The sequence below is a fragment of the Ahaetulla prasina genome, chromosome 3, assembly GCF_028640845.1.
Source record: "Ahaetulla prasina isolate Xishuangbanna chromosome 3, ASM2864084v1, whole genome shotgun sequence".
NCBI classification, from domain to species: domain Eukaryota; kingdom Metazoa; phylum Chordata; class Lepidosauria; order Squamata; family Colubridae; genus Ahaetulla; species Ahaetulla prasina.
Genome location: NC_080541.1, coordinates 38,782,104 through 38,804,859, shown reverse-complemented (window position 1 = coordinate 38,804,859; position 22,756 = coordinate 38,782,104). Strand labels below are relative to the sequence as shown.

Below are 22,756 nucleotides of genomic sequence, written 5' to 3'. Positions count from 1 at the left end.
CACATATGTATAAATACTTATACATATAAAGTTCTATACAGTAAAAATATCTTTTGTATTATATTTATATTGTAATAACAGCACTGTCCTCACTTGCTAGCTGTGTGTGTATATATATCTGGCTTTGTTCCTATCCATTCTAATGTTCCAGCAGACTTTTAAATCCTATGAAAAGATAATTCTTTCAATTGTGAGAAATAAAGAATGACCAAGATATGATAACCCCTGTTCATATACTTAAAAGGATGTCTTACAATATACTAAGACCTATTCTTTATCTATCCAGAGTGCAGGCATTGAAAAAGGGGATTTAAAGTTACAGAAAGAGAGATTCCAGTTGAATGACACACACACACAAACACACACACACAAACGCCACACACATACTCATTCTTAAAAGAAAGAGCCTTTTGACAGTAGAAGAAATTACTTTCACAGGAATTGGACAGCTAAAACAAGTTTGGATCAAGAGGCCTAAATGTTATCTTTCAAGTTATGGTTCTATAGTTTTATGCTGAGAATAAATGTTTCTTTAATACAAACACACAGTTTTAAAGAATGAATTTATTTATTACTCACCTTATTGCTACGCTAAATGATGAAAAGATTTTTAATGACAGGAACAGAATGGAGTCAAAATATGTAGGCAAATTTCAGATGAGAACACACAATCTTCTCATTAATATTGATAATAAATGAAAATAAGTACTTTTCCATTCTGACAGTTCACATTGATTTCCAAACTGGACTATTAAGAAACAACAAGCCAAGATATATTGCAACAGAAGGAACCATGGGCTGCCACCTGGGACTCATTAATCAGTTGCACTGAAAAAGAAATGCGGAACTATGGGCTACTTAAAGATTAAGAAATGACTTTGTGGTTTGAGTTTTAAAAGTAAAAACCACAAATGGATTCAGTGTTCGGTTAGGGAGCAAAATTTCATTAAGCACCAATGAACAATTAAACAAAATGATGACCTGGACACCAAACTACAGAATATTGAGCAAATTGACATTTCTATTAATTCACTAATTCTCCATTCCCTTACTTAACATCCATCCAGTTCTTGATTTTATAGAAACTGTTTTCAAAGGACTGAGGATAATTGAAAAGGCCACAGTGCTATTTTGAATGTACTTCCTATGGGGCAGGTTCAGACATTCACAAATGTTTGGTCATCCTCAGGAAACATCCAAGAGGAACACACCACTTGTCTGTCTCATAAACAATGGCAGATACCTCCAGACTTTTATCTTGTAGTGTGTATAAAAGGCTTTTCTTCCTTTCAAAGGGAAAATAAAAAGCTGGGGTCTGAGGCTGGGGCAATGACGAAGGTCTGTCTGCCTCCTCAAAAGCTTCAGAATTAATTTACCAGATCCACAGAAGGTAGAACATCTACTTTCTACCTTATAATTGAGATAAAAGGAATGTCTATTTCATGTAACAACTACCTCTGGAAAAAATAAAGAAAATGTTTAGCCAAAATTTCTTTTTAATTTATTATTTCTCTGTGTAGTGTGCAAACCACATCATTTCATTATCTTTATGTATCTGCACAAATTAGGACTCTATTTATGTATTGGATTTGGACACATCACAATTTTTAAAAACTCCCAGTGGTTTTCAGTACAGCCATGAAAGAAACAATACAGTAAAATGTACGTGGTACAATTAAATCAAGAGTTAAATATAAAAGTTAAAAGTTAAATATAAAACTCATATACATGAAGCAAAAAACAACAACAGTATGGCATCACCTCCACCACCAAATGCTTTCTGAAATAGTTCTGAAATTGGCTACCAAACTGAGGGCCAATCAATTTTCCACAAAAGACTGTTCCAAACACAGGTATACTTCTGTACTCCTCAACTTGAAAAATTGGGATCATGTATAGTTCCTACTGGAACCAGTGGTGGGTTACTGCCGGTTTGGACTGGTTTGGGTGAACAGGTAGTTGTGACCTGAAGGTGGGCTGCCCTGGCACTATGCTGTGCTATTTAGCCATGTTTTTAAGCCGTGCGCATGAGTACAAGCTGCACGCTCACATTTTCAGTGCTGGGCAAACCGGTTGTTAATTCATGTGCCACCCACCTCTTCCTGGAACATATGAACTGCACAGGTAAAGCTAGTCGGAGTAGATGGCCTATAGGTCTGTGACAAACCATATAGGACTTCACAGATTAAAATCACTCGGAAGCCTAGAAAACAAAAATAAGGAGTCCAGAGCACCACCAACAGATGAACTGAAACTTCTAGTTACATGTTTTATACATAGTCAGGAAGTAGCATTTCATTGTTTTCAATGCTTACTTCTGATTATCAAAAAGGCACTTTAGGTTTTATGGGAACCTTATTTCTCTCAAATACCAGTGGAGGGCACCTTGGAAACGTATCCAAGGTCAGGTCTGCATTTCTTCACACCAGGTAGGCAAACTTTGATGAGACAAGATGCACATTTTGCCCTGTAAATCTTTCAGGGATTGGAGAAATGGGCAGGGCTGATGGGAAGTGGAACCAAAAATGCAGCTGATCTGTAGTATCATGAAGAATCAGGAAAACTGGTCATTCTCATAATTCCAGTAATAGGGAATAAGAATTGTTTTGTGGGATTTTTTTCTTCAAATGCTATAATCATAAATGACTTGAGACGGAAAGGGAAGGGAACTTACTATTCCATTTCAAGTAGGAAAATATCTAGATTGCACACTGCTTTTGATTAAAACTGGTTAGGGTTTCTGAATTAATTTATACTGTTTGTAGATATTTGTGTGCAAACAGTCACTTGCAAAGGTTATGTAAGTAATAACACACATTTTCTAGAAGATCATAAATATCCTTGGTAATAAGGTTTAGGTTTCAGCGGCCAGCTGTGAAGGGAAGGGAGGATAGGTTAATATAGCACACAAAGGAAAATTAAGCCATAAGTTAAAATGTTCCACTAAAAGTTAAATGTAATGTTGTTACTGAGTTTAATTGCTCAGAACTGGTGCCTCCATCAATCGTAACTGTCTTCATACAAGCCTGGAATAAACTCAAACTGACCTCTAGAGAAAGCAAACTGCAGTTATACAAATAATGATCTTTCAGCCCCTATAAATTGTTCTGAAGTGATCTATCATATTAAAAGCTCTTCTATCCTGGTCAGAGGCAAGAAAGTTATCACAAATCTTGGCATATGAATTGAGAGCAATAGAGATTGTGAGAGGTGAAAAAGAAATAGTAGTGCAATATTCTTCTACCACTTTTAAAACAAAAATCAAGAGAGTGTAATATGGTACGTCCAAAATGAAGTGTTCTTCTGTTTATTTTCTTGGAAAAGATTTATGATCAATTTCCTGCTGGGAAAGTGGGGCTCAACATTCCCCCACATATTTTGAAGTGGAGGATTCATAATTTATATTAGCCCAATTCATACATTGGTAGTTTTCATCTTGAGGTATTAAAAAGAAACATGAGCTCGATTATAACTTAAAGTAGTCTTTCATGGCTTTTTGTTAAAAACTATAATAAAGTATGAAAAATATGGCCATTTTTTTCTTTTCTGAAGAAGCTCCAATATGCTAGAGAAATCTCCCTTATTACACTTACACTGATGAACAAAATGTCAAGAGCAGGAATTAGAAACTTTTCCCAGTTGGCTTTTTATATTTTTATGTAATTCACATTATGTCCAAGCATCCAAAAGTGAACATTAAGTATATTTTTAAAAAATACGGTTCAATGAAATCTTGTGTGAGAGTCAAAGCATTTCAAGTTGGACCAGTACATGAGATTTGGGGCATATTTAGGTTTTTAAAAAGTATTAAATTTGAAGGGTTCATCATTTTGAGGTTAAGGACTTGCAGGAGAGATACTATGAACTGAAATTGGGTCTGCAAAACAAGCTGACAACTGCAAGAAAGGCCAAGTAACCAGTGAACAGACCAGTGCTTTGAAAACTATATAAGAAGAGCACTGGAGATCACCCACATGTATTCTGGACAGCTACTGCTTGAGAGAAGACTTGCAGGGTACTGATTTTCTACAGTTGGAAGATGAAAGGATCAGCCATCTTGCTGCAACCATTTTAAAGGATACTAAATCCATAAACGTCACTTTCTAATCACTTTCAGAAATTTCCTATTAATCATCTTAAAGCTATTAGAGATTATAGAAACAAGAAGTTTGAAAAATGTTCATTGAGTAAATTTAAGTTCAGCTCTGAACAAAAGTTCTATAAAAATAATAAGCTCAAGAAGTTAAAGAATTTGAAATAAACAGCAAGAAGCTAAGTAAGACGTTGATCTAAGAAAATTATAAATGGATTAAGGACCCAATTAAATTTGGAATATTGACATTTGCTATTTGGAATTACTTATACAAAATAAAAAGCTTCTCAATGGGAAACAGACTTATTTTGGCTATCCTGGCTATTATAGGGTATGACAAAGATAAGTGATGATTTTAGAAATTGCATATTAGAGGGGATTAAATATTCTAAGCAGAAGGAAAAAAATAATACAAGCCTGTTGATAATGTCAGTTAATACTGGGACTTACAAAATACCCATTATAACATCAGAAATATTTGGAGTCAGAAATTAATAACTACAATATTGACATTATCAGTAACAATGTCTACTTCTATGGATACAAGAAGTCTAAATAGTGTTAATGAAGGAATAACAGATCTGGAACAAATTTTATCTGATGAGACAGGGAAAGTACCAAAAGTGGAACTACAAATTATTTTTATCTGTAGTTTTAACTTCTTTATATGCACCTTGACAGTCATCTTCCCTTTTTTCTTATTTCCTTAATGTTATCTTCATATTCTATTAACAATCTTCATTACTTGGCCAATAAAATTCTATTCTATTCTATTCAATCTTCATTAAATATGTAGCCTACTCATTGTTCTTCTGCTTATTTAGAAAGGAAAATAATTGGTTATAAATATATAATAAATAAAAAAGTGTGCAATTTAATAGACTATGCAGGTCTACTATTTCAGCAATGTCACCCATCACTCCAAGAAGACCGTGAACTATAATTACTCTAGTCTTCTTACTTACAAAGGCATGTCATTATTCTGCCCTATGATTTTTTTTTTCTGTTGAAAAACAGACCACATAGAATATAGAACTCCTTTTGGAATTACAAAAAAATACTGTGTCTAATGTTGCTCAAATAGTTTGAACATGTAAATAATAAATGTTTAGATTTCCCCCCATCTTTATACAATGTGAAGACGGTGGAGACATAATACAGTTATCATAATACTTTCAGACTATTCCAAAGAATATGTTGAACAAAATTAACACAACATAATTACATACTTTTATAATGGAAGAAAATAATAGTATTACACCTGCATTCAGTTTCATCAGCAATCCAGAGATGGTATCTAGATCAGGGGTCTCCAACCTTGGTCACTTTAAGACTTGTGGACTTCAACTCCCAGCAAAGCTGGCTAAGGAATTCTGGGAGTTGAAGTGCAGGGTGAAGCAGCCAACTGTTCCTTTCCAGTCTCTACATCCTTCACATCAATCAATTCAAGCAGAGAGTCAGTGAATATAATAGAGAATCAGTGAATATAATATAATATATAAATCCAGCAGATGGTTTTTGTTCTTTTTAATTTTCTTCTGCTCTACCAATCTTTTGCAAACAATGGAAGATAAAACTTTGAACATTCTGCATTAGAACTTTGGTGGGGGGATGACCTCTTTAAGCAAATTAATAAATTTGTTGTTAGTTGCGAAGTTGTGTCCAACCCATCGCGACCCCATGGACAACATTCCTCCAGGCCTTCCTCTCCTCTACCATCCTCTGGAGTCCATTTAAACTCATGCCTACTGCTTCAGTGACTCCATCCAGCCACCTCATTCTCTGTCGTCCCATTCTTCTTTTGCCCTCCATCTTTCCCAGCATTAGGCTCTTCTCCAGTGAGTCCTTCCTTCTCATTAGGTGGCCAAAGTATATGAGTTTCATCTTGAGTATTTGGCCTTCTAAAGAGCAGTCAGGGTTGATCTCCTCTAGGACTGACTTGTTTGTTCGCCTTGCAGTCCAAGGGACTTGCAGGAGTCTTTTCCAGCACTAGAATTCAAAGGCCTCAATTCTTTGGCACTCAGCCTTTCTTATGGTCCAACTTTCACAGCCATACATTAATTAATAAATTAATTATTATAAATTATAAATTAATAAATATTGCAAGGTAAAACCTTTCCTATCAGAATAGATTTGGATTTAACAGATAACCTAACGTGATCACAAGTGATAGTACTGATGATACTGCTGTTCCACTTATCATACATATTTCAGCACCCAATTAACATAAAACAATAGAAAATTAGCAATCATTGGAAATGTATATTGCAGCAGGCTTTTCTCATGGACAATTTCTTTGAGATAGCATAATGAAAAAAGAAATTTTCTCCCAACCTTATTTGTTTTTTCATTTGATTTTTATTACACTATTTAATATCACCATTACAGTGTATTGCTAACAAGTTAAAAAAACATTAACATTCATTGGCTTATACGAAATAAAATATTCATTTATGAAGTTTTTGATTTTGGATAGAATAGCTTCATGTTTTTTGGGAGAGGGTAATGGTATTACAAAGGTTTATTGCTGCCTTCTCCCAAGATATATTTTTTTCAATTTATTGATCTAGGTTTTAACCCTGGTATTTCCAAAAACATCTTGTCAAGTATTCACCAAGCATGAGTTTGCTCAATTTCTGAGTCCAACTGAGGTTGCTCATTGAGGCTATGTAGATAAATTCAACTCTATCAACATATTTGATGAATACTATCATCAAATAGTATAGACTATTTAAGTGCTGCGAATCTACTTATTTTGCATCCTATATCCATCTATTGTGGCTCACATTTCTCCTCAAATGTCAAAACTGGGCCTATGGTCACTAAAATATCACCCTCCTCTCAGTGGTGGAACTCAATTTTTTTTACTACCAGTTCTGTGGGTGTGGCTTGGTGGGGGTGGTGTGGCTTAGTGGGCATGGCTTGGTGGGCATGGCTTGGTGGGCAGGGCACGGGAAGGATGCTGCAAAATCTCCATTCCCACCCCATTCCAGTGGAAGGATACTGCAAAATCCCCATTCCTCCCCCACTCTGGGGCCAGGCAGAGGTGGTATTTGCTGGTTCTCCGAACTATTCAAAATTTCTGCTACCGGTTCTCTAGAACCTGTCAGAACCGGCTGCCAGAATCTGCTGCCTCCTCTGCTATAAAAACTTCCTTATATCACTTTGAACAATACTGTAACAATTTTCCCAAACAATGCATCCTAGTTTGCTGTCATGTGTTTATAAAATAGTTGTATCTGCATAGTCTTAGTCAACAAATCTTGACAACTTTAAAACATGTGAAAGCTTGAGATCCCTGCTGACTGGATAATTCTGGTAAGGGGTCCACAGATTTTAAAGTTGTCAAAATTGAGAAGCAGTGGATTATAGATAATATGCAATAAATAAAATCTATTTAGTTTAGTGACCGTGTTAAGGAATGAGCGACTTGCCTCCAGAAGTTGTGGTGCTTCAACCCTGGAAGTTTTTAAGAAGAGATTGGACAACCATTTGTCTGAAATAGTATAGGTTTTCTGTCTGAGCAGGGGGTTGGATTAAAGACCTCCAAGACTATTCTATTATTCGGAATTAGTTAAAAGAAAGCAATAACTCAATTACAAAAGAGGATACATTTGTGTTTTCATGCAATTAGTCCTTTTTAATTTGAGTGGACCACTGCAGATTTTTCTGATTGCAAAGCATAGCATTACTACTATCAGACTTAGCCACCACTTCTCTGAATCATCTGTATTTATTCTATCCATCTCTGCAATGTTATGTTTTAAAGTGTGGCACAAAATTTACTATTCCCTTGAGCTAGACATTCATCTTGGCAGGAACGCCTCCTGATTAGTCATATATGTGGGACAAAAGCAAATAAGAAAGAAATAACACATATAGCTGGTGAAAAACTCTGAACACATTCATTTTACTAAATCACAGATGTCAGTGGTGATGCAATCTCTGAAAAATGTTAGGCTGATGTGCAGAAGCTCTCCAACTGTCAAAGAGCTTCTAAATAACATAAAGTGGGAAGTGAAGACTGTTGCCCTATTGATTATTATAAGTTTTGAAAGCTTTTTTTTCTTGAAAACATTTGCTAAAATCCAACACCAGGCTGGAGCCAGCTAAATGAGTAAAATGTCTGGCTTTGATGCTGACATTTCAAATAATAACAAGCATTTACAGGACAAAGAATCACCAAAACTATAAAAGTAACCCTAATATTACATTAACTGAAGAATGTTCCTGATTCATTCCATGTGTGAAATGCTTGGTCAGGTGCATTTTCCCCCTAAAATGTCTACACTGTTGCAACTGTAAATGTTACTAACAGTGCTCCCTAGTACTGATATTCTCCTTGCAAAAACAACTTTGATTACCTTAAAGTAATTGCACAAAACAACATTGTTTCCTCAAACTTATTTCATTATTAGAAATCAGCCTTTCTTAGGGTCTCATTTGGGAACCAGTCTTCCATTTTTACTTTTATTTCTTCTTTAATTTCATGTATTTTTCATGCTCTGCTTTGTAACTGTCTTTTGACATAATTTAACTTGTATTTCTACTGATTGTAATAAATCTATGTGTGAATTTTGTTAATTCCTTAGATTTGGTTTTGGATGGCTTGCATTTGATTTTAGAAGTAGTTTTGTGCCAAATGTAGTAGCTACTAGAGCTGTGCACAAGCTTTCAGGGAAGTGTTACAGTTCTCATCCAGCAGTAGCATCTCTCTGCTATTCATTAGAGCACCTGATTTTTTCAGGCTTCCATTTCTGATTTACTCATAAAGTTAATGCAACTTTTAGAGCAGCAGGGAACTTGGAAGAGTCAGCCTGCTTTAATGAACAGCAGAAAGAAAGTTTATACAAGATTCATAATACTTCACACAAATCCGTTTTAGAAGCCTGGACAGATTTTATTTGTAGTATGCTAAAAAAAAAAAACTTTGGCTCTTATCTCACTTCAGCAGTGCTAGTGAATTTATGGGTTTCACATAGAATTTGTAGCCTAACATTTGCCACTTTTTGGTCCAAAATATATGCATCAATATCTGAAACAGTTTATTGTTGATCCATTTTTTCCACATGGTACTAAAGTTTACTAAAATGAACCATTGCATAATTAATTATTACTCAAATAGTGATTTCTGCAGCATCCAAAAACTTACCTAACAGCTTTTTAGATGAAGATACTCTCTACCTGTAGAGCATATTGCTGTGATGGCGATCCTATGGCATGTATGTCACAGGTAGCACGCATAACTATATCAGTAGGCATGTGAGCTCAGCTCCAGCGCACCATCTGATTTTTGGGCCTTCTGGGCCCACCAGAAGTAGGGAAACAAGCTGTTTCCTGCCTCCAGAGGGCCTTGTGGGGGGATGGGGAAGGCCTGTTTTTCTCTCTCACATGGCTCCAGAGCCTCTCTAGAAGTCAGGGGCCCCCAAAACGGCCTTCCCACTCCCGGAGGTCTTCCGGGGGGGAAGGCCGTTTTCGGCTTCTCCAGACTCCTTGAGAGGCCCTGGAGGCTGGGGACAGCAAAAAACAGGCCTTCTGGTCCCACTAGAAGTTGGCAAACAGGCCATTTTCGGCCTCTGGAGGACCTCCGGGGGGTGGGGAGGGCCGTTTTCGCCTCCCCCAACTCCTAGAAAGGCTCTGGAGCCAGGTGAGAGAGAAAAATGGGCCTACTGGGCCATCGCGTGCCAGGAGCAGGGGGGGGTCACGTGCATGCGCAGGGGCAGGATGCATAGACTTATGGGTGTGGGCACACACGTGTGTGACCCCCCTGCCCCCCTCCTGCCACACAAAAGTTAGCCATCACTGGCATATTGGTATATTATTACATTGATATTTCTTTCTGTGGCACCATTGGTGAACATTGTGGAACATTCTTTTGTACTTTATCATTGCTCTGTGCTACATATTGATTGTGAAAAAATTGGGGCAATTTCAAAGCCACACAGATGTAATTCTAGCCATGTATAATATAACTTAGCAATATATACCATTGTGAAATACTTCGGTTGGAATTGAAATGAAAGGTGAATGAAACAGCATACTACAGTATCACAGAGATTGCTATTTTGACATTGTTTATTATAATTATATATGGATGTTATTCTATGATGGAGACAATTATATCATAATATATACTCATTCAGCAGGGAAAAAATTGAAAGATGTTTAAAAGCAGATTATTTATATAAGAAAATAAAGTGATGTTTCCAACTGGAGTCAGAATATAGCTTCTAAAATTCTTAGAGCCAATGGATAGAATTCTAAACTGCAAAAGCTCCTTAATTAGATTTCAATAACTCTTCCTTCATCAACATCTCTTAAAATTTCACCTCAGTTAATCATTCTCAACTGGAAACAGATTTTAGATTTCTGCCTCAAGGTCTTCCTGCTGCTTTTGGCTTCTACATGATGAATTACCAATCCCCCCCCCCTTCTGTGCTACCAATTTAGCATGATGTTCTAACTAATTCAGCTGATAGCTTTGGTCCCTAAAGCTATAATTTCTCAAAAAGGTTCTGTCAGGGTCAAATATAAATATATATATATATTACACTACAGCAGTATTTACAAGCCTCAGCAACTTGAAGATCATGCCTGGAATATTGCATCCAGTTTTGGTTCGCCATAATATAAAAAAATTGTTGAGATTCTAGAAAGAGTGCAGAGAAGAACAATAAAGTTATTTAGGGGACTGGAGGCTAAAACATACAAAGAATGGTTGCAGGAATTGGGCAGGTCTAGTTTAATGAAAAGAAGAACTAGAAGTGACATGATGGCAATCTTCCAATATCTAAGGGGTTGTCACAAAGAAGAGTGGGGTGGGTGTCAACCTGTTCTCCAAAGACCCTGAAGGCAGGACAAGAAGCAATGGATAGAAACTAATCAAGGAGAGAACCAATCTAAAACTAAGGAGAATTTTCTGACAGTACCATTTATCAGTGGAACAACTTGCCTCCAGAAGTTGTGGGTGCTCCAATACTGGAGGTTTTTAAGAAGAGATTGGAAAACATTTGTCTGAAATGTTATACGGTTTCCTGCCTGAGCAGAGGGTTGGGATTAGAAGACGTCCAAGGTCTCTTCCAACTCTGTTATTTTGTTATTCTGTTTAAGCTGCTGGCTGCAGAATCCTGGGAGCTGGAGTCTGCATATCTCAAAATTGTTGAGAAACTCTACACGAGAGCGAGCACAGGGTACTTAATTTAGACCTTGTATCCTAGTATAGCAGTGTATGTTTTTAATTATTTGGTCCCAACTGGAACTAACTGTAATGAATCACTCCCCATGTTTGCCATTTCCATTGCTAAAAATGATCCACAAGAACATAGCTATAAGTCACAGCTTTTAAGTTCAGCTAGACTGCAGAGTGACATATTTCCATTACCTTTATGATAAACACAATAAGCATTTTATACTTGCAATGAATGGCAGCAAGCACTTAAGCTAAACTGATCGTAACAAAACTTATATAACCATCTGTATTTCTGTTGTCAGAAATAACAACTGTATTTTAAAATCATATTTGGATCTTTATTCTAGAAAGTAAAATGTTTTGCACTATTATTGCCTTGTGCTACAGAGATCTGAAAGCTTATCTATATAGATGAAAATACTGATAAGCTGAAGGAACACTATACATAACTGTCATTTTATAAATAGTTTCAAACTATCAGCAATGGAATCACAGCACTAAAAATTTGTAGTTTTTAACATGTGTCATAAAAAATATCAGAATCCAAGCTCTTATCTTTTCTGCCAAAATATTCAAGTATTCTTCTTAAAGAATAAAAATAATAAGATTATTTATAATTTAAAAGTGTTAATACGAAAGGAACTGAATTGCTTTTTCCATTTTCACATTGGCTAATGTGCATGCTACTGGAATTAATTGAGCTGTACAGATTGGACTATGTTCTCATAACAGCCTTCCCTGATTAATGGACAGGTGGATCAGAAGATTAAAAAGACCAAATTTGAACACCAAATATGGAATACACTTGCTATGGTACTAGAACACCAGTAAAGCTCTCTGATAATTTATAAAATAAACTTTTATGAGTACCTTTTGCTCATAAAAGTCCATAAATTATATTATGAATTTCAAAATATTTTCCAGGCAGAAAGGAAAAATAAAATATGTGTCCTATATACAAGGTACATATTCAACCATATTGAACCGTACCTTAATCCTATAGCTATAATGCTGCAATAACAATAGTAAAAACCACAAAATGTTACATATTGTGGAAGCTGGTCTTCACGCTGATAACAAGCCTAATAGTCACTCCCAACACAATTGACAGGTGCATCCTTTCCTTCTTTTATGGAAAAGACAAGCTTTTCCCCCCTCACACCCAAAACAAGTGAAAAAAATGAACCAGAATCTCTCTGCCTTAGTTTGCCCATATATAGGTTTCTCATTTAAATAAGTAGAATGTTCACTGGAATTCTGCATCTTCATTTTAATAAATATTACCAAACAAAACTTCGAAAGACTTGGTTTCTAGATTAACTGGTCCCAGTTCAAATTGCTATGATGGAAGTTTGATATGCATATGGAATGTTAAAAACATAAGATCAAAGCATGCTAACTAATGTCATTCCATGTAAATTGGAAGAATGCTCAAAATAAAATAATATTCATCTTTAAAAACTTAAAATAAAGGTAGGAACAGGGGCATTTGACTCCTTTAAAATGCCCCCATTTCATCTTCTGTGCAACACCTCCCATCACAAGAAAAGCAGGGAAATCTACACTACTAGAAAGCCACCTCTGATCCTTTGGGAGGGCCTTTGGCTTTAGAAAATATGCTTCTTCCTGTTGTAGGGATTGTTCTATAATGAGTGGCTTCCATTTTTTGCACCTTTCTGAGCTTTACATTAATCACATACTGCATCATATTATATTATATTATATTATATTATATTATATTATATTATATTATATTATATTATATTATATTATATTATATTATATTATATTATATTATATTATATTATATTATATTATATTATATTATATTATATTATATTATATTATATTATATTATATTATATTATATTATATTATATTATATTGACCAGAATTCCAACAGCAGTCGCAATGCAGATTTCTAACAGTATTACCGCTTCAGCAGCAAACCTGTCAATTTATGCAAAAATTAATATGGGCAACACATGTAAAGGAGAAGCTGCTTAATTTATACTGTGAAACTTTGGAACAAATAAATATGTTCAGTTATGCAGTTAAAATCAAGTTCAAGTTACAAGTTAAGCAGAAAATCTGATAACAGTATTATTGTTAGCAGAACAATAAATCAACATTAGTCCTACTAGTACAAGAATGGAATTGGGAAAAGAAATGGATTTTTCAACTGACCCTTTCTTTAAGTTATCTTAAATCATGCCCATTGTTGTTGGTATCAATCTTCTATATTGTAGACAGGGCTTTTTCTGTACATCTGAAATACTGTAGATGTCTTTTGTGTACAAATAGATAATATTATTTTTGTACAAATAATATTTGCTAAAATAATACTCAATAACCTTGCTGACTCTCAAACATAATCATACCTTTGCAACAGTGTTTTGTTTTGCAAGTAAACAGCCAAACCATGTAAGTTGCACCATACAAAGCGTGGTGGGTTGCTCCCAGTTCTGTCTGGTTCTATAGAACCAATAGTAAAATCGACGGGAGGCTCCACCCACCTGCCCGACATCATAAATGGAAGAAGCTTCTGCGCATGCGCAGAAGTATGCGCATGAGTGAGCGAAGTGAGCATGCATGCATGCTGCCATTGCAAACCAGTAGTAAAGGTAAGTAGAACCCACCCCTGATACAAATCCTTTGACATAAATGCTGCACAGCACATGGGAGCACATATAGAATAGAATAGAATAGAATTTATTGGCCAAGTGTGATTGAACACACAAGGAATTTGTCTTGGTGCATATGTTCTCAGTGTACATAAAAGAAAAGACACGTTCATCAAGGTACGACATTTACAACACAATTGATGGTCAATATATCAATATAAATCATAAGGATATGGGGATCTCTCAATGGCCAATGCAACTGGATCTTGGGTGATTGCTTCTGACCCCTCTCTTAAGGCTTTGCACAACCCTAATCAATATATTACTAAAAAAAAGAACTCTCAGGGAAACCTCTCTGGATTTATAAAAAGGTATTTGCTATCCAGTTATTAATACAGCTACTGAGCCCTGGGGGCGCAGTGGTTAGAATGCAGTATTACAGGCTACTTCTGTTGACTGCTGGCTGCCTGCAGTTTGGCAATTCAACTCTCACCAGGCTCAGCCTTCTATCCTTCCGAGGTCGGTAAAATGAGGACCCAGATTGTTGGGGGCAACAGGCTGACTCTATAAACCACTTAGAGAAGATTGTAAAGCACTGTTAAGTGGTATATAAGTCTAAGTGCTATTGCTACTGCTCTTCAAACATAGTCCTAATTTTTAAAGGAATTATTTTGCTGTCAGTAAACTAATATACAAGATGAGTTTTTTTTAAAAACTGCTATGTAGCCTAAATAGAGTATTGCATGACCCACATGGATTCAGAAAAGGATTTTCTTCCATATTCTTTTCTATGATTGAAGTATCCAGGTCAACTGAACATTTTCATTTGTGACTGGGGCAAATAATGAAATGCTGCCTTAAGGTCTGTAAAGATTAATGAATGAAAGCCTCATGTCACAACAAATAACCCTATGATTCTTTTAACGATTTCTTTTTAGCTTATGAAATGTTCTTTTCTTAAAAAGCAGGTTGCTGATGGTACAATCCACCAAATTAAAATTATTTTAATAATTGCATAATGTGAAACTTTAGTTACTTAATGGAAATTGATACATGAATGAGCCTTGCCCCTCTTATCCACTGTTATTAAAGTTTCTTCAGCAAACACTGGCTTTCAGCTATATTAAGAATAATCCAGGAAATTAATTTTTCATTAAAACAGATTTTAACAAAAAAATGTGGTTGTTACATTTTTTAAATGATTCTTCCAAGATGTGTGTTTTTTTAACCTTTATTTATAGAGGATTACTATGGCTCACATTCCATGCAACATCTATGGAGCATACACATAAGAACCAGAAAAAATATTTAATAATATAACTGATTTTGATTTGTTTTGTACAAAGTGATTTGTAATCTTGCACTAATATTATAATGTTTTTATTTAAATCATTTTGTCTCTGTAAAAGAAAAGAATGATTTTGTAACTGTAACATGGAAATAATCACCAAAATGATTTATTCATCCAAACTATATTTAATATATAGCAAGACTAAATTGTTGTTGTCAAACAAATGTACAGTATAAATGCTCTTTTCTTTTTTAAAAAACCCAGTTGTTTGGTTATCTGTGATTTGTTAAATGAACCAATTGCCTAAGTTTATATACTTTTTAAGCCATAGGCCATGTTTTTCACATCAACAATAGCTAAGTTCACATTTTGGCTGTGTGCAACTTTTTCCTCCATGAAGGAATTCAAATGAATACACTATCAACAGGTGATTGTTCAGCCTCTACTTAAAACATTCAGTGAAGGCTACTCATTGCTAACCATAATCCAAGATTCCACTGACCAATTGTTCTATCTGTTAGAAGCGTCTCATAACATTTAATTGGATCCTATTTTCCTGTAAAAACCCCCCACTATTATTCTATTTCTGCACTCTAGCCAGTAAAGAACAGATCTTTGACTGTATTCTGAATGACACCTTTTCAGGTTGTTCCTTTCTTAGTCATCATTTCTCAAAAGCTAAACATTCCTAGGTCCCTTAATCTCTCTTCCCAAGGCTTGGGACTGGGGACTCCCCAGTCCCTTGACCCACTATCCTTTGCACCTGTTCCAATGGTTCTGAAAGATGTGCTCAAGATGGGAATAAGAGCTCTAATATATAGAAGAAAACATCTATTACTATCCAGTTTTTGGAATTTGCATTTCTATCAATGTAGCCTAAAGCTGCATTTGCCTTTTTACTATCACACAATTTCATTTTACAATTGACTCATACAGAATTCAGTTTGTGAAGACCTACTCTATTGTTCCAAATTCCTCGATAATCTTTGTCTTTCATGCGTCCATCTGATTTCTTGGCAATTGGCATGCTTCTAAATGTTAATTTCATTCTGTTATTTCATCCACTTCTCTAATCTGTCAAAAGAATTTTGAACTTGTTGTTTCTCTTCTTCAGCCTTAGGTATCGCATCCAATTTTGCATCATGTACAAATCTGATAAATAATTCCTCTGCTTCTTCATCAGAGTCATTAATAAAATGTTGTAGAATCCAATGGACTACAAATTTAAGAAAAAAGTAACTACATCCAGGTGGGATCCAGATTGCTGCATCCAGGTGGGATCAAAAATGTCAAGAACAGGAACAGGAACGGAATGGAACAGAATTTTTTATTGACCAAGTGTGACTGGACACACAAGGAATTTGTCTCCGGTGCATAAGCTCATAGTGTACATATAAACAGCAAGTAATTGGTCATAGTCATAATCATAGTTACAATCATTAATCATAAGTTACAAACAACAATTGATAAATCATAAGAAACTAAAAGGAGAAAATGAAATAAAATTAAATTAAATTAAATATAATAAATATAATAAATCATATTAAGGCTTGGCGAAATATCCAAATATAATCAATGTGTGTATAGATTACAAAATATATAAAAAGTGATCCTAAAATGTTCCTTTTGCAGGTTGAAGAGTCAAGGATAACCTTTTCTGATTCCACGTGCCAAAGAGCTACATAATGCATGCCCTGCAGCAGGCTTGCCAAGAAAGGACTTATGAAAGAATTATGCCTCAATGTTTTATTGTAATATTTTATTATATTGTACAACTATATAATCCATTTTATTTTTTCAATACAGTGCTATTTGTACGGTGTTAATTAAAGATTGTTAACATTTAATGTTTAAATAACAGTAAGAGCATTTCAAATACTGCATTTTTTTTTAATATCCCTCTTTCATTCTTGGGATCTGATTTATCCTTCCTGCAATTTGTAAATACATCAACCATGATATATTCTGGCCTAAAGACAGAGCACGAATTATTCAATATTTTAATTGCTCTGAATCCTAATTCTAATCCTAACTGGCAGACTCTTAATACTTTGAAAAACGATTTATACATGTAAACAAGCTTTTTTCTTATCAGCTCAAATATTCAGCACAAATGATGATAATAAATTGCTTTGCTCCTTGCCAGATCTCTAAGTGCCAGATCCAAAGAAAAGGTTAAAGACCTTTCATATTCCCAGCATTACAGTTTAGATACTTATGAATCACTGGCTGTGTACATAGATAAGTAGATCATTAGTTGTATTTAGCTGAAAAGCTTTTCTGTTGCATGACTAGCTTGGAAGTTTTCTCTTCAAGTAACAGTGGGAGTAAGTTCCATGGAGAGATCACCATAAATACACACCTCCGCATCTATGCAGAGAAAGCTCCAGCTTATGCATGGCAGAAGGAAAGATGTTATACTGCTTGGGAGCCAAAGGAAATAAAGATTTCAGCCTGGGAGTGGCATTTCAAAGACTGCACTGCAGCTGCAGCTTGTGGGGCATTGTACCCTATGTGCAAGAAAATTATCTTGAAGTATTTCTAATTAATCCAAAGAAAGTATATGCAACATTTAATAATTGATGAATCATTTAACATTTTAATATAATGCTTTCTAGTTGTATAGGAACTACAAATCTTAAAATTTCCAGTATGCATGTGAAAATTTACTTTAAGACCCGAGATCCAAAGTTTATTCTAATTTACCATGTTCAAGAATTATACATGTATATAGTATACAGTTTGTTCATTGCGGCATTTTCTATAGTTTTTATGACTCCTAATTTCTACATTTAATAGCAAAGTTCATCAGGCTAACCTACATCGTAGGCTGTTGCAAGTATAAAATAAACTTAAGATTCTCATGGCATCATTTCTATTATCTATTTCAAGTTATGATGTCATATACTGTTTGCAGTTAATGATTTAAAACTTGGATGGATCCTTAAACACATTTAGAAAATTGTTTCTGAGTAAACCTAAGATACAGTTGCAACCATAGGTCCGAAACATTAATATTATATATCATGATTCATATCTATCTGCATAGTTTATTTTTTCTCCTGCTTTAGAAGAAACAATCCTATTATCAAAATAAGGTAGTTTTTCAAACAGCAGAAGGTACCATATTAGCTTGACCTGTAGTTACCTCTCAAAAGATCCAGAGAACAGATGTTGTGGTTTACTAATTAAACATTGCCAATAACTACTAGCAGCTATCCAGAGTATACTTTATAGCAGGATCCTTGCACCTTTGTCATTTTGTGTGACATCTTAAAGTTGCAGAGGTTGAGACATACTGCTGTACTCTAAAGTAAAAGTGAACTGAATTCTTGTTGACTTCATAATCAGGTATGCAATTAGTTTTCTTGGCTACCATATAAAAGTGGTTAGTCACTGTCTTTTTGAGGCTTTTTTTTTCTTTAGATTTCACAGATTAATGTTTAATGATTCCTTTGAAGTCTCCCATCCAAATACCAGTAAGGCTTGACACTGCTTTTAATGTTCCTGTTCAGATAAGGTCTGATGGATGCTAACAGCAGCCAATATGTCTCATCTTCTTATGATTGCTCTTTATTTTCTGTGCTGTGAAACCAAGAATGAAATGCAGACTCGCAGTTCACCTCTTCTTATCATACACTGAGTAGTATCAATTTATCCCACAAATTATAATTATATACTTAATATTGTCAAAAATCATTTTGCTCTTGCCAATGTAGAAAAGGTTTCTTGGAATGCTCTCTCTTTTTGATAATTTTTTAAGGTTTAAAGATGCAAAGTTAAAAAAGAAAAATACTAAGAAAAATATAAAAAGTGAAAAGAAAAAAGGAGAGGCACAGGAAAAAGAAAATATATATAAAAATCACTTTATCCAGATAAATATAGTAACTTATTACTTATTATTAAGGTAACTTAACTTTCTCTGACATTTCAGCAAAAGATCTTCCCATATCTCATCTTTATATATAAATTATAAAGTCCTATCATAGCCCTAAACAGCAAAAATACATTAAGAATTAACAGAAACAACACATATATTTTAACCTCAATCAAATAAATCAAATTTATATTCCTTTATTTTTAACACAGTAGCATATCATTTTCTCTATTAATATAACAACAACAAATATTATTCCCATATTTTATCTCTTATCTATAAACAAATCCTTAATGCCTTGTTGTTTGGAACTAGTCAATACAAATCCATTAAGAACTATCAGAAACAACACTATATATTTTAAATTTGATCAAATAAATCTATTTGGTATTCCTTTTGTTCATTTTTAAGACAGGTTTTTAATCCCTTCATATAATATTCCACAAATTGTGTTCTTATCATTTACTCCTTGTCTCCTGTCAGAAACTCCTTATAGGTTTGGCACATCTCTTTTGTAAATCCCAGATAATAAAGCTACCCAAGTCACTCTTCTGATTTATTATTTGTGTATCCTCTTTAAGTTATCAAGACATCAGTTCGTTTCATTTGTAAGGTCAGTGTAACATCATTTTGCATATCACTCTTGAAGCATGATATTTTAAAATCCATTTTCACATCTACATTCAGATCAGCCCATTTCTATTTCATCCAGTAAAATCTGTTCCTTTTCTTTTTAATCCATTTTTATAATAGCAAGCTATCTTAAAAATAATTAGAGTGCTTTTTTCTTAAATACCCTTGAATTGTTCTACATTCAAATAATATTGCTCCATTCTGTATTAATGGATATCTTTTTATTTTTATTCAACAATAAAGATACTTTCTATCAGTAAGGTTTCTTACAATTACCGTGTTTCCCCGAAAATAAGACCCTGTCTATATTTTTTTGAACCCTGAAATAAGCGCTTGGCCTTATTGCCATGCGCTCAAAAACCTGATTGGGCTTATTATCAGGGGATGTCATATTTTGGGAGGAAAAGGGTCATTTCAAAATCTCTGTATATGTGTGTGTAAAATTTTCAAAACTCTCCAAAGCCAATATTTGAATAGCCCTTTTACTGTTTAAGTACGTTTAACTCCTTAAACTTGCATGAAACATATTTTATTAAGAATAGAAGGAAATTTACACAGAGTAATGAAACTTGCTCTTTTGAAGATTCTTGACATCCATAAAACCATTAACAAGAAATTTCCTAATAAGAAATTTTCTAAAGTGGTTAAGAAAAGAAGTATGCAAACCCAGTATCTTTTTGAAGATGTGGAACTGTGGCTTAGGTGAGAAGACTTTCCTTCAGCTCCCAGACTTCTAAAAACCATTAGAGGCTCCTACACTCTCCTCATGGGGTGCCATTGTATGGAATACCTGTGGGTGATCCTGGTCCTCTCATTATTCCAAAGGGAATTCTGAGTTGATCCGTTTCCGTTTCTGCTGTGGTCATTACCTTTGCTCTTGTGGAACAGTTTTCAGTCCATCATTGTTTCCCAGAAGCTATTTCTTGGGATTCTTCCATATCCATTGATATGCATGAGTCCCCACATTCCAAAATTAAATTAGATAAATCTGCACAAATACAGCATCTATACTAGTCACAACGGCCCTAAAGTGGTGCTGACAGATTTTAGAAAAATGTTCACATAAATCTGAGGACAAGCCGAAGGTACCACTATATACGAAGTCAAGCTGCAATCAGTTAACTGATAGCTGAGAGAACCTTAACTTAGAAATAAATCTAACTGAAATGTGCTGTGACTGGAATAGGGGGGGAAAATCCCTTTGCCATTGTTTACAAAGACTTGGCAACAATCCACTAGATGCTGCACAACCTGTGATCCAATACCTGGAACTGAATAATCCTGCAGCTCTTTCTGTGCTAGAATAAATTACTCATACTGCATGTACATTACACTTGCCACATGCTATCTTTTCTCCATCCTCTGCTAGAATCACAATGGAGGTTTCTTTCCTACTGCAGCAATCTCCTCAACCCATCATGTTCTCCCAAATGTCACAACAGACCTTAGTTCTTTGGACTGCTTTTTTACAAACCCCTAATTTAGAAATACTTCCCCTGACATCATGGGGGTTATGTGAGATTACAACCACAAATAACAACCATCTCTTATAGCCTATGTTACAGTATATAGACAACTAGGGGGTTCCCCACCCGCCACCGAAACACATTACCTTTCAAATGCTATGACTGCACAAGTCCTTAATTTCAGAATGTAAAGGCACCTAAACACAAATTATTATTGAAGTTCATAATTGGCAACCTTCCACTAATTTATTTAGACATTATGCCAAGTTACATCTACTCTCTCAGCTTCTTCCTTCCTCTTGAGCTTTCTTCAACCCACTTCTCCCCAAAGCCTTCTAAAGTGCCTCTCAGAAACAATTTTATCATTTCCCATTCGTCTGTACACATTTATGCTAGGATTTTTCCCTAGACCACCCAGCAAGTTTCATAAACTGAACCAGGAACATCATTCCACTGCATTTTGCCCACTCCGAAGTCAAGCTGCAATCAATTAACTGATACCACAATCTTAAGATCCAAGAAATGCACCAGCTCAAGTTATTGATTTCCACTGAACTTTCTTCTGGGAGAAGGCTAAAAATCCCTCTTTGCACGGGGGAGTTAAGTGGTAGCCATTTCTGTACCCCAAAACTGCACCACCCTTCTCGGTCTCAGTCTTCTGCAAGCCCCACAACTGTTAGCAAAATGCTGTCCTCTTCGGATCAATGGCATCTCGTTCTTGAGATGCAGAAAGAAAGCCTTTTCAGGGGCTATTTGCCTGCTCACTCTTCAAATTCTGTGTGTATTGCATTAGCCCTCGGATTAAATCTTCTGAGACCATAGGATAACCGGCTGGCGGCCACTTGTTCCTTCTCCATTTAGGAATCCAGAAGCAAAGGTCGGCATCCTCTGGCCCCTGCGCTCCCTTACTTCCAACTGCGAAAGCTCTTTCTGAACAGGGAGTTCAGTTTTCTGGGTCCCAGTTACGGTTCCCGAATCTGGGGGCTCTTGTAGCTTCCCAAAATGCTCCTGTCCTGAGCATCTATAGAGTACCCTGCCTGCCCTCACTACTTAGAGCCAGCCTAAGCCACGCTCCCCACCCCTCCAAGATCTAATGGCTCCTGGGATCCTGCCGCAGGAAAGTCTCCATAAGCAGAAGGGGGCCCGTCATTTCGTCATTTGTCGGGGTCCGTATTAAAATGCCAACCTTTTCACGACTTACCAGAAATCGCAGTACCTCCGCTGGACTCCCCGGACAGTCCGCGGCCGAAGATGCTCTCCCCACCTCTCCAGCGTTGAGTCGCCGCGCCTCCAGAGGCGGCAGCCGGGACTGCCGCTCTACGGCTGCGACTCCTGCGGCGAGAAGCGCCGAGTCCAACGGGAGCCAGCCTGGGGAGCCTGGAGCCCTCCGCAATCTCGTTTGGCAAATTAAACGGAGGCGGCGGGGAGGGTGGCGAGGGAAACGCCGCCAGGGAACGAGCAAGCGCGGCGCCCAGGGCATCCGACTCACTCTTTCGCAGTCAGGCGCGGGGAGAAGGCGAGGGAGAAGAAGAGCCCCCCCCCCCCCACACACACACAGTAGGCAGTTTCCCCGACTCAGGAAT

At 35.9% G+C, this 22,756-nt stretch overlaps 1 protein-coding gene across 3 annotated transcripts in view; it reads right to left on the bottom strand.

The window, feature by feature from the left end:
* The window catches only part of PAG1 (phosphoprotein membrane anchor with glycosphingolipid microdomains 1), a 150,046-nt gene that overhangs the window by 82,821 nt on the left and 44,469 nt on the right, over positions 1-22,756 (bottom strand). The window contains exon 1 of one of the 3 annotated variants that reach the window (XM_058176473.1): positions 22,375-22,705. The exons of 1 other annotated variant lie outside the window; for it this stretch is intronic. The gene's annotated coding sequence lies outside the window, so the exon portion shown is untranslated. Of the gene's footprint in view, positions 1-22,374; positions 22,706-22,756 lie in introns of those variants that run through there. One more of the 3 variants, XM_058176471.1, reaches the window with a different exon arrangement.